This window comes from Equus quagga, chromosome 11 (genome assembly GCF_021613505.1).
Source record: "Equus quagga isolate Etosha38 chromosome 11, UCLA_HA_Equagga_1.0, whole genome shotgun sequence".
Lineage (NCBI taxonomy): Eukaryota > Metazoa > Chordata > Mammalia > Perissodactyla > Equidae > Equus > Equus quagga.
In genome coordinates this window covers 6,517,119-6,529,606 of record NC_060277.1, presented here as the reverse complement: position 1 = coordinate 6,529,606, position 12,488 = coordinate 6,517,119, and the positions used below count along the sequence as shown (strand labels likewise).

General features: G+C 40.5%; 1 protein-coding gene across 12 annotated transcripts in view; it reads right to left on the bottom strand.

The window, feature by feature from the left end:
• The window catches only part of EPB41L2 (erythrocyte membrane protein band 4.1 like 2), a 203,543-nt gene that overhangs the window by 133,452 nt on the left and 57,603 nt on the right, over positions 1–12,488 (bottom strand). The window contains exon 2 of one of the 12 annotated variants that reach the window (XM_046677722.1): positions 9,765–9,808. The exons of 10 other annotated variants lie outside the window; for them this stretch is intronic. The gene's annotated coding sequence lies outside the window, so the exon portion shown is untranslated. Of the gene's footprint in view, positions 1–9,764; positions 9,809–11,026; positions 11,105–12,488 lie in introns of all 12 variants that reach the window. One more of the 12 variants, XM_046677724.1, reaches the window with a different exon arrangement.

Sequence of the window (12,488 nt, the reverse complement as noted above, 5' to 3'; positions counted from 1 at the left end):
CTGAGGGGAGGGGAAATGGGAAGCGAGTGCTTAAGAGAGACAGGATTTCTTTTGGGGCGATGAAAATGTTCTGAGACAGTGGTGATGGTTGAACACCATTTTGAATATAATAAAGACCAGTGAATTGTACACTTTAAAATGGTGAATTTTATGCGAATTTTATATTTTTTTAAAAAAAGAAAGAAACTTCATACTCTTTAGCTATATCATTCCCAAAACTCCCAACCCCAGGCGACCACTAATCTACTTTCTATCTCTATAGATTTCACTATTCTGGACATTTTACCTAAATGGAATCATATTATATGCGGCCTTTTGTGTCTGGCTTCCTTCAAGTTTCACCCATGTTGTAGCATGTATCAGTACTGCATTCCTTTGTATACCCAAATAATATTACAGTCTATGGCTATACCATATTTTGTTTATCCATTCACCCACTGATGGGCATTTGTGTTGTTTCTACTTTTTGGCCATTATGAATAAATAATGCTGCTGTGAACATTCGTGTATAGCTTTTTGTGTGGACGTATGTTTTCATTTTTCTTGAATATAACAGCTAGGTCAAATGATAACTTAATATTAATGATATGATAATTAATAATAACATTAATGATAATGTTAAGGTTTTTGAGAAACTGCCCGACTGTTTTCGAAAGTGACTACACTATTTGCCATTCCCATCAGCAGTGTACACCAGTTCCAATCCTCTGAACATTTGACTGTGGCCAAGCAGGATGACCACTAAATGCTGCTTGAGAAAGAGAAATTTGGGGACCCTGAATTGGAAAGGAGGGACAGTAGAAGCCGGACAGTCTGAATGGAAGGCTACACAAAAAGGCTCGTGCGGGTGGGGGAAATGGGGAGACGTTGGTCAAAAGGTACAAACCTTCAGTTATGAGTAAGTTCTGAGGATCTAATGTATAGCATGGTGTCTACAGTTAATACTACTGTATTATATACTTGAAATTTGCTGAGAGTAGATCTTAAGCGTTCTCCCCCCACACCTAAAAAGTAACTATATGAGGTGATGAATGTGCTACCTTGATTGTGGGAACCACTTCACAACGTCTATGTATATCAAATCACCATGTTTTACACTTTAAATATATTACAGTTTTGTCAAGTGCACCTCAATAAAGCTGGGGAAAAAAAACAGGCTTGTGTGGAAGCAGGAGTACTAATGATGAATAAGGGACTGATACCAAATAAATTTCAGAGAAAAGTTCATAGAAGTTGATGTCTAGATAGTGAATAAACACAAGGTACAATTAAAAAATAATGCTGAGGTCTCAAGCCCAGAACACTAGAAGTTGCAAGATTGTGGAACTTTTAGGCACACTGAGTTTGAAGAGATGATGTGACATCTAAGTTGCTGGAAAGGATTACAGAAAACAAGGAAAGAGATGATGCTTTGGGAGTCATCCCAGAAGTGAGAGAGAATGATCCTAATTCTAACATTTGTTATTATTATTAATGTTTTACCTATTTCCAAAAAAGTCACTATTCTTGAAAGCTTTGGTAATAATAGAAAGAGCACCTTAAAAGCCAGGATTTCCTCATAAAAATAAAAGGACTATTTGACTGGCAGGGCATCCAAAGGGGCTAGAAGGAGACAGAAATCTGCATAACAAGAATAGAGTTCAAGGTATATAGAAACCAAACGCGGCAGATGGAATCTACCTACTCAGGCAAGGGCAGAGCCACCTACGCGTGTTTAAATGAGCAAATACTCAGAAGGAAGTCTCAGCATCAGGCTAATCCACCAAAGGAACATTGGCTACACACCAGCTCCGAGGGCAGGTAAGTGCTAAGGAAGGAAGGACAGGAGGCCCAACAGCACATCATTCAGTGAGGGCTCCTTCACTCAGCAATTACTGAGAGCCCATTAAGCGCCAGACAATCTGAACACATATGTGATAACTGCCTTTGTGGAGCTTATAACCTGACGGGGGAGAAAGGCAAGTAAAAAGTCAACTGGAGACAGAGGTGGTTACTCAGAAGAGCATAGAGCAGGTATATCTAACAGGGAGGAGGGAGCCAGTGGCAGAGAGAACCATAGAAGGAAGGCTACCCAGAGGAAGTTGTATCCACATTGAGACCAGAGAGTACAATTCACCTGGCAACAGGTACCAGAGTCTAGAGATGAGAGAAAACCTGACAGATGAGCAGGGAAACCCGACTAGGGTTAAAATCTAGAACAGCAAGAACCTTATAAGGTAAAAGCCAGTTAAAAAGCTCTTCTGAAAAGCAAAGTGGTGCCAGGAAAGGATTTTAAGCACAAAACTAAAAGACTTTAAAGCTTCCACTCTGACTACAGCATGAAGAACAGATTAAAGAAAAACTAGAAAAAAGCAGGAAAACCAGACACAACATGATATATTTATCCAGACAAGAAACGATAGCTGTACTAATGTTTAAAACAAAATAAAATGCTAACAAATGGGTAGCCTCTGCTCCCTCTCCTCCAAAGGGAATTCTGCCATTGTAATTTCAATTTTGAAAGCAGCTTGACTGATTCATTGTGAAATAAGCTGAGTTACTAGAGGAAAGAAAAGAATAGATCCATAAAGCATGCACAGGAGAGACTCAAGCTGAAACTGAGAGCATTAACTGTTTGGCAGGAAATTGGTTTAAGGAGAGAGTCTGAGGGTTGCTCTATTCTGTGATGAGGAAGAATCAGAAAAATTCATAACTGATGAAGATAATGTTTTTTAAGTTTTGCTGTTTTAATGAAACAAGTTATTTTGTTTTTCAAGAGACCAGAGTAAAACCATAAATGGTTTGTCAATTCTTTGTCAATGTTGAGACTTGTGTTTCTTTGGCTACCAGAGTTAAAACTGGACCATGAGAGAGCTCAGCTTTATGTAGGTTATAGTATCTGACTGTGGAAGGGGTCAGCGAAATGAAATGGATAAAATTCAAGAAATATTCAATTAGTAGAACGGTAAGAAGCCAGTGACACATGAGAGTTAAGGGAAAGAGAAAGAAAGCGAAGATAAAGTTCAATTAATCCAACAGCAAAGCCATTCACTGAAATACTTAACAAAGGAGGAGTAGGGCTTTTAGCAGACAACTTAGTGAGTTCAATTTAAATCAAGTAACAAAACAAAGAGGTATAACCAATAAGCCAATAGTGGAGATAAAATGGAATCAGATAAAAATACTCAATTAATCCAGAGGAAGACAGAAAAAGAAACAAAGAGCAGACGGAACAAATAGAAAAACAAACAGCAATATGGTGCCCAACACCACCAATACTTAAACTGAAATGGCCTAAATGCACCAATTAACACTGTCAGACTGGGTAAAAAGCAAGACCCAATTCTATGCTATGTACAAGAAATCTACTTTAAATATAAGGACTGGGAAAAGAGAAATGGTATCAAGAAGCAAATCATGATGTACAGAATGAATTGTGATGGCAAAGCAAAGAGATGGCCCTAGACAACAGAAATGAGGTGCTCTGCTTGGTATAAAAGTGAGGGGAGAAAGTCTAGAAAAAGAACACACAATATTACAAATAAACGTGGTCTATTTACTATGCTTCAGGTATATAAGTAAATGTCCTAAAGGTGTTTACAACCTAACTATACAAGTAAATTTTAGTTACTAAACTGTACAATCTTGGTTCAAAGTCCATGACTCGGAAACACGTCAATTTTATGGCTGCAGTACTCCTTTCTACCCTTATTTCCACTTCCCCCTTCTACCAGGTTAGTAACGTGCACCTCCACGACTGTGTCCTCTTCCACACCCACATGAAACACAATGGTAGTCATACGGGGGGGGGGGGCGAGGGAGGAGCTTAAGAAATCTGTGTGCTAAACCAAGTATGCATTTACATGGACTTTACAGTTAACAAAGCCTTCCCCTCTGCCCAATTGCATACACATTTAATACATTTAAGAGATTTTCAACGTGTCTACTTCGTATTTGCATTTTATTTTGCCTGCTTTCTTAAATCTAAAGCTGTAATATTTTTGCTCCCTGACTCCCAAAATGCCTATATTCTTTAAAACAGCAATGTTTTTTGAACTTCAGCACATATATACTTCTTTCTGCCAATTTTTATGATTTGAAATTATGCCCGAAAATTCTCAACGAATATTTTGCGGGGTTATGCTAATTACTAGGGAAGGTGGGAACAACACGAAGATCCCATATGCTTAACATCTTGCTTTTATTCCTCTTTAGAAAAGGATATTTAGTCTTTGCGAAAGAGAAGCATAAAAATATTCTTTCAAGCTTTTATTTTGAGAAGACTGTGAAAAGTTCACATCCATGGTTATAATTTGTTTCTCTTGGATCTAAACATACACCCACCCATTGGCTTTAGAAAAGTGCTTGCAGAAACCCTAGGACAGTGAGACTTCCTGGAAATTCCAATTAAATAAGAAAGAAAGAAAGAAAGAAAGAAAAAGTACCCTTTCCATGAAGGGATAGCCAGTAGCAACAAACGCAAACGTTCTCTTGAATTACTATCAATTTGTAAAATCCTATTCCTACACAAAAGATACATTCATTAAACAAATATTTCTTGAACAACTACTAGAAAGGTAATTTACAAAAGGGTTCTCCCTCTCACATACTTGATACATGGTGAAATTCCATTAAATATTAAGCAGAACGATTCAGTAAAATTTATTTATCCACAGTTTTGTGAGATACTTCCCAGTCCCGAGAATGCCTCTCCTTGCTATTGAGTGGCTGCCTCCCCATGTGAACAATCAGATTCCTAGGGGCAAAGACTGCAACCTTACATCCACATCCCCAGCAGCCTAACACAGGACTTGGCATGCAGTAGGTAGTCAAAGGAACATTTGACGAATGAATGAATAATTGGATCATATTCATTAAGTAGTGCGCAGCTACAAACAAAACCCCAATAACAAAAAAATAGACTCAGTCCAGGCACCGCTCCTGATCCCTTCCTCCCTCTCTGCAACCAGGCTCACTTTGTTGCCCTTTTTCTATGTGTATTTCCACTGCTGAAATGACCATTTTTGAATTCTTTCTCTCAGGGTGTCTTACTGTGAACTGATGAACAGCTCAGTCTTCTTCCTCATCTCTGAATCCCCAGCCTGGCACACAGTATAACCGGGCACAAATTTGTCTCATAATAAAGAGGAACAAATACCAAGGATACCTCCTTCAATCAGTATTCCCAAGCTTCAGATTATTATTCAGTAGTAAACACAACGTACTTAATTGGTAACAGTGAGATTTACTATCACAATTAAGTTAAATAAATATTTGATCCTAGTCAACTTTATAATAAATACTACCTAAAAAGGAAAATTCATAGCACCAGATTTTACTGCACAGAGAAATACAAAAGTGCTACTGTGGATGGAAATGTCACCTAGAAGCTAGAAAGAAAAGAAACACAAAATCAGCTTCCTCGGGCAGATTCTAACTGACCAATAAAAAAAAAAAAAAAAAAAAAAAAATCACCAGAATAGATACTCAGGGAAATTGAGCAATTCTCAAAAAAAACTGGCATGTAATATTTCTAAAACACAGATATTTGTAATTCTGTCTCTTCCTTCAAAAAAACAACAACAATAATAATTTTTAAAAGGCTTCCAGCAGTTCCAGTGGCTCTGCAGGGAGAATGGTGGCCAGACTTCTCAGTGCAACCTCATGGTCCAGCACTGGCTGGCTCCAACCCAGATTCACAGCTTGTCTTCTGCTCCCATCCTGTCCCTCACATACCCTGAACTCCAGCCATACCAGCCTCCTCAACACAAAATGAATCTTCATGCTTCCGTGTCCTCATTAACGCTGACTCTCCTCTGTCTAGACTGTCCGCTTCCCATGTCTATGCTTGGAAGAAAAAAATCCAACCCAAGTTTGCAGGTATAAGGTTAAAAATATGCAGTTTATGACCAAACATAATAATAGCTCTGTTACTGATTTTTAAGCCACAAGATATCCAGAACAAAACGTGGGGTTAGGGGGAGCCCAATCAAGTTGTCAGCTTTATTCTCCTCCTTAGGGAGTCCCTACCACTCCAGCAATACCCACTGGCAGAGCATGCAGGATACCAAGGAAAGTTGGACTAAAATGAGCTAAGAGTAATGCAGCCCCTTCTCCGAGACAGTGCTGAGACAGATGTGGTGGGTGAAGGCAATCCTCCCAGTGAACAGAACCAGGGGCAGGAAGATCTGACCAGGACTCACACTTCAAGGACAAGCTATGCCCAGAGCAATCCCTGCTCTTACTTACCTAATCATGCATCCCATGAACCACACAACCCATGACCTACAGAACGTGATTTATGCCTATGCAATAGGACAGGGCAGGGTCCTGTCCTGGGGGAAACCTGAACAATGGAGCTGACCACTGACTTACGGGCTGGATGAAAACGAAAGCAGAGGAAGGAACATCACCAGCAGACTGAGTTCTATGAGACAAGACATTGTCTCTAGATGCAGTAGATCCACAGGACTTTGCATGGTCTGCCCTTGGCGAGGGAAGGGCTATCTGTGGTTGCACCTATGAACATTGAACTAAAAGGATATACACATCTATATACTATACTTAAACGTATAGAAGTGTGTGTGTACACACACACATATCAGACAACAGGGGTGAAAGGTAGCACTCGTAACAATCAACTTTGCTGTCACACCTAACTGCCTGTTTGTCCCCATCTCCCTGATCTTTTCCTTCCATCACAGTCAACCTTAATGATTCTAATAATTCCGACTGCTTCTAGTCAAGCCTTTCGGGTTCAGCCATAATTTGGGTATCTCACATCCTCCTCCTCAATCTCTTATCTCCTCCCATTATCCCGTGTAATTCCATGTTAACCAAACTAGAACACCTAAATTCAATAAATGTTGAATGAACCAACAAAACAGCACAGTTGTAACAAGGAAATTTGTTTTTGCTGCCTTATTATCTATATATCAAAAGTAAATATTCTTCCTGTTGGACCCCAGAGTAACGAGAATGGGCTTGAGATACTTTTTCTCTTCTGAAGAAGGACTGGTCCCAGTATCCACCAATCCCCTGGGGAGGGTTTCCTCCCACTTTGACCTCTAATTATATAGGAGTATCCATAGAGAGAAATAGTTTATTTCTGCCATGGAGTTTATTGTAACAGCATCTGTCCTGTACCAATTGTACATTTATCTTTAAAAGAAACAGATGGAATGGCATGACACAGCACTTGGTATCATCCCATAAAACAAGCCTAGCTGAGGGCTAGACACATATAAACACTGTAATCCCTGTGTACCTCTGCCTCAAATGACGGGGTCAGGCCACGGCAGAATCAGCTCTTGTGGGAAATCAGTCAGCCAGCTGTCCAGGACGGGCCAGGGCTTATGTGACCACATCTTTACTTGATTCAAAGGCTTCTTAAAAACTCTAATAGAGACTTGTTATGCTTTTAGGATCCTGGAAAACATCTAAGATGACACATATTTCTGGCACGTATGTCTTTGGGCAACAAATGTACACACTTTCTACTAATTGAGAACTTTCGAGTAAGCCGTCTAATGAATGAATGCCCCATGGATTAACACGCACGACCATCGTAAAAATTTAGACATATTTGCCATATTTTGCAAAGAGAAAAGAAGGTTTAAAAGGATAATGCTGTTGTTTTAACCCATGTGTACATAATTCACAGAGAAAAGACTGGAAATGCTCAGCCAAAATGGGAACAATGGTTGCTCATGAATGCAGGCAATGGGAAATTTTGCTTTACTGCTTTATTTGTATTTTTCTATATCACAAGTTTTCTTCACTGAATATGTTATCGTGATTAATCTATTTAAAAATTTTTTCTTAAAGTCCATTAAAACAAAACATGTGACATTTTCTCCCTTTATTTCTCTACTCCTGCTTCAGTAGTTTTAAAGGCTGTACAAAACAGGACAACTAAGTGCAAGCAAAGTTGTCATAAACTGGTACCGGGCCACGTGGTACACATTTAGCTAAAACACACAGGTACATTCGGACTGTTCCTCTTTGAGCTTACACTAGACACAAGAAACCACTGGAGTGTCAGCAGCACAAGCTCGCACACACTGCTGCATGAGGGCCTTAAAGTTAGATTTTAACCAGGTTTAAAAGAATGAAAGGAATTTCCTGGATTTTATCAGGGCAATTTCCCAACAGATTTTTGCCCCTACTTCTTCTTATTGCAAGGATTAAAGCCACTTAGAAAATTTGAGTGTATACTTGCCACTTAAAATGCTATTAAGAACATATAAATTAAGAGAGCTTTAAAAAGCAATACACATCAACAAAAGGCTTAGAGTTCCCGTTCTGAAGTTGTTTTAACAGTTTCCGATGAAGTCAGTCAAAAAGCATCAAACGCTGAGGTCACATGGAAGTGCAGGAGGGATCCACTCTCAGACCACACAGCGCCACGGAGAGACAGGGAGCACACCCCCGCGTTCGGTTGAGAGTGAGCCTGTCTTTGGTTTACCATTTAAGAAGTGTCACTGTCAAGTTTTCACTACAACTACATTAAAACTCCAAGCCGTACACACGCACAATTTAACACAGCACAAGGAAAGGGACATATTTTTCAGAACTGCAAAATGGCATCTGCAGAATGTCTCAAAGGAACCACAAAGGAATTTCTTTAGCCCTAACAAAGGGAACAATGTTTCCACTAGGGCAGACAGGACTATCGCATTTCAAGAGGGGAAAGGCAGTAAAAATTAACACAGAACAGAACTGAACGTGTAGAATGATAGCCTGTAGGGAAGAATTAAGACTATTGAGGATACGTTTCACTCATTATGACAGACAAAAGTCAAAGAGGGCTTCACGTTTTAAAAATTGGGTAATTTCAAATGTTCATTTTGAAAAGGAAGAGTATAACTAAAAAAATCAAAACATAAAATTACTTACCTCGACAATGGAATCAACTAAGTTTTTGAGATGCCTAAACACTGTGCTTCTATAATTCACGTTGTTTAAAAGACAGCTTACAACAAGCTACGCCAGCACTATGCTGAGCAATCGACATGTATCATTTCATCTACTTTCTCATGACCACTCTATGAGAAACATACTATCAATGCCTCCATGGTACAGATAAGGACACTGAGGCTTAGAGATATAAAATGACTCAGTATCAGGCAGATCTGAGTTACAATTCCAACTCCTTCACTCACTAGCTATGAGACTTTGACTTTCTTTCCAAGATAGTTTTACTTGGAATTTCAAGACTATCAACATCAAATAATGTTCAGAAGGATTAAAGACAAACTACTGTCAAAAATGGGACAAAGGGCCAGCCCGGTGGGGCAGCGGTTAAGTGCACACGTTCCACTTCAGCGGCACAGGGTTCGCTGAGTCGGATCCCGAGTGCGGACATGGGCACCGCTTGGCAAGCCATGCTGTGGCAGGCGTCCCACACAGAAAGTAGAGGAAGATGGGCACAGATGTTAGCTCAGGGCCAGTCTTCCTCAGCAAAAAGAGGAGGATTGGCAGCAGATGTTAGCTCAGGGCTAATCTTCCTCAAAAAAAAGGGACAAGAACTTCCCTAAAATAGCATACCGAAATGGAACTAGAAGCTTAATAAACTGGGGAGCGGAGGGGAAATCAAGACATACCCACTCTTAATCAACCGAGTAACATTTTCAAAACACTGTTGAGAGAAAGGCTTAAGAAATGCCTTCAGAAAAAAAGAGAGAGAGAGAATGCCAAGAGCCAAGGTTAATTACAAAATAAATATCTGAATATACCGGATGGAGGAAGATCATACTCAGGATCTTAAGCTGATTGTTACTCACTTTTATGAAGCGTATGTACTCGGTTATCTTCAGAGCACAGTACCCTAAAAAACAATTTGATGACTTCTGTATTGTCAAAAAAACTTCAGTTATAATTACCAACAGTAGACACTCATTAAAGTAAAACCAGTAAATAAGTTATCAGGGGTCGGCCCCATGGCCAAGTGGTTAAGTTCGTGCACTTTGCTTCGGCGGCCCAGGGTTTCGCTGGTTCAGATCCTGGGGGCAGACATGGCACTGCTCATCAGGCCACGCTGAGGTGGCATCCCACACAGTACAACCAGAGGGACCCACAACTATTATATACAACTATGTACTGGGGGGCTTTGGGGAGAAGAAGAAAAAAAGAAGATTGGCAACAGATGTTAGCTCAGGGCCAATCTTTAAAAAAATAATAAGTTGTCAACAGGCACATTTTTCTCATAATTATTTGTTTCTCATAAATTATCTGTGAGCCCTGACAAAGTCAGAGCCCTAACTTTGACTCTCTACCCTACTAATCTCCTGTCCTGATCACCTCATTCATATGTTCCGAAAACCTCAGTAACTGCAGGAAAAAAACAAACCCTGCCACCTGAATCACAGAGTCCTCCTGGCTCTGGCCAGACCCCTTTCTGGCCTTTCTGCTTAGTCCCGTCCATGACGAATTCTACTGTTGAGAGTGAAAGAGCACCTCAAGTCTCCAGGCTCACTCCTCCAGCCTCTCAAGTCAGCCAGCCGAGCAGCATGTCCAACATCACTACCACCACCGGGCAAAGCCCGGCTACCATGCTATGACCTTGCCCAAGACTTGCCTGCTACTCCTGGCTCCACGCCATCCTCCCCTCCTCCAGGGGCCCAGAGCACTCCTCATCTCTCTCCTAGAGCTCAGCCCTTTTCTACAGCATAGGCCCCGTGGCCACATCTCACCCACTCTACTGAACAAGTCTGTCTTACTCATCTGGGTATCCTCCACAGCAAAACACACACATCCCTGCACAAAGTTATGCGTAGCATATCCAGGGAGAAAGAAATGTAGTTACAAGAAAACCCCTTTATGAAAAGAAACTCAGCACACCTATTTTTTCAAACAATTCCAGGCATCATAATCGTATTTTTCTATTATCCAAGATAATCACCATAACAATTCAATAAAGTAAGCCTAATATTAAATTAAACAGCACTTTAATGAAACAAAAATGATTTTGGCACATTTATAATGAAAAATCTCATTCCATCTTTTACGATTCATATTAGGAAAATGCGAGGAGTATGGAACTTACCATCCGTACGTTGCCTGGTTGGTTCTCACGGGTTAACATGAACCTACAGGGTCATTATCTTCAAAAAGGCATTAAATTCTATGAAAAGCAAGAAAAAAAATAGAAATGGCTCTGAAATAAGCCCTATAATAATATATTTTGGGATATACAGTCCTCTTGAATCATATAATTTTAGATCCAGGAGGCACCTGAAAAAATAATTTAGCCAATTCTTTACAATACAGATACTAGAGAATCTAAGAACCTTTAAACTGAGCTAAGTGACTGAGATATTTTTTAGACTATCCTGAGAAAAGGCAGAAACCTGACCTCCTGGCAAAGGACATCTGCCAGTGTTTTTCATTTGCATTAACTTGTTAAACCAACCAGGTGAAGAGTTCTCGTTTCTGAACGACTTTGCCCCTCAGTACACTCTTGCACACACCCCTTCCCTCTTGCTGTCTCCTATTCCCAATGCCCCTCACACCTGGAGCTTCCCATTCCCTACAGGTGTAAAAGCGGCATGACAAGACATGGAAGCAACCTAAGTGCCCAGCAACAGACGAATGGATAAAGAAGATGTGGTACATATATACAATGGAATACTACTCAGCTGTGAAACAGAACAAAATCATTCCATTTGCAATAACATGGATGGACCTTGAGGGAATTATGTTAAGTGAAATAAGCCAGCGAGAGAACGATAATCTGTGTATGACTCCACTCACATGAGGAATTTTAAATTATGGACTAAGAACAGTTTAGTGGATACCAGGGGAAAGGTGGGGTGGGGGGGTGGGCACAAAGGGTGAAGTGGTGCACCTACAACACGAATGACAAACATTAATGTACAACTGAAATGTCACAAGATTGTAACCTATCATTAACTCAGTTAAAAAAAAAAAAAGCGGCACGAAAATGTGCAATAGTGGCTGTTTTTCTCTAACTCCAGGCATCACTATAATCTCTCCTCCCCGCACAGCCTTGATCAGAGGAAGGCACGGAGGATCCTCTTCCCTTCACGCTGCACAGGGCGCAGGAACTGCAGCAGAGAGCAGGGACAAGGACCGCTAGAAAAGTGAAGGGGAGCCTGTCCAAGACAGGGGTAGCTGTGGCTGCCGGAACTGAGGCATAAGACAAGAAAGTCACTATTTTATTCTTCTGGAACACTCAAACATAACTGTGGGACAGTTATGCAGAACTTTTAGGATATATCTATATAAAAACAACATAAGTTCAGCTCCCAGGAAACCTGGCCAACCCAGATCTGGACCACATCTCCACAAGCTCCGCCGCAGGTTCCGCACCGGCCATCCCCCCGACTTACTGCGCCTGCATAACAGCCCCTGTGAGACAGGATCCACAAACAGTCATTCTATTCTAGGAGAACGACATCATCAATCCCAAATACCACTACCCCTCATGCAGTCAAAACAGAGCATCTGAAGAAACACCAACTCACATTTACCAGTAAGAATTCCCT